This window comes from Coenobita brevimanus, chromosome 80 (genome assembly GCF_032717465.1).
Source record: "Coenobita brevimanus isolate Jiangsu-jjx chromosome 80, ASM3271746v2, whole genome shotgun sequence".
Taxonomy (NCBI): domain Eukaryota; kingdom Metazoa; phylum Arthropoda; class Malacostraca; order Decapoda; family Coenobitidae; genus Coenobita; species Coenobita brevimanus.
This window is the reverse complement of record NC_137033.1, coordinates 26,375,594-26,376,591: the sequence shown is the minus strand read 5'-3', so window position 1 is coordinate 26,376,591 and position 998 is coordinate 26,375,594.

Genomic DNA, 998 nt, shown 5'->3' with positions numbered 1-998 from the left:
GATCAGACGTAAAATGCAAGATGGTTAAATGTTGCACTCCCTTGTTTCGTAGCTGCCTTCTTGTGTGTTGTGGGGACGGCTCAGTCATTAATTCCAACGTCTACTCTGCATCATTTTCTACTTTCTAGTGGCTGCCTTCTTACTCCCACCAATTGCATAACTGATTAGTTATCTTATGAGGCTGCCGAAAGGATTGTGCTCCACATACCAGGAGACAGAGTCATTCTGCAACACACAAGATGAGTCAAGGGAACGCAGTATTGAAACCACCCTGAATACAGGCTATGTTCCGTTAACTCTTGGTCTTCCTGCACAACCAACTTAATCATTTCCCTGTCTTAGTTAAGATTTGTTTCTCCAGGCATGACAGGCATGGGAGGATTCTGCACGCCTCGTTCACTGTCTTTCTTGCAAAAATCAGTTGCGACAGGTAACTGACCCTAAGTATGTGTGACAATTCGCGTCCAAGAAAGGACAGCTTTGGACAGGTATTTTCCACAGTACAGTATTGGTACTACTGGCTACTACTACAGTTGTAATATATATATACTATACAGATGTAATATAGTGTTGGCTACTAATGTGGTGTAGTGTGAGGTTGATGTACTGTGGTGTAGTGTGATGGAGGTGAATTGTGGTGTTCTGTGGCATAATGCAATGCAGTTTAACATGAAATGTAGAAGTTAAATGTGATGTATAATACTGAAATGTAGTGTAGTGTTGTGTGGTATGGTTGGATGCATTAATAGAACGTGTGAGGCAATGTGGTGCAGATGCACTGTTGTGTACTCTAGTGTAATGTAGTGTTGTGTTATGTATTGTGTTATGTAACATAGTATGGTATGGTGCAGCGCAATGTGATGCGGAGAGATGCACTGATAGTTATGTGGGATGTAGTGTGGTGCTGGAGTGTTTTTATGTACTGTAACTTGGTGCAGTGTAGTGTGGTGTGGTGTGGTGCGGTGTGGTGTGGTGTGGTGTGGTGTGGTGTGGTATAG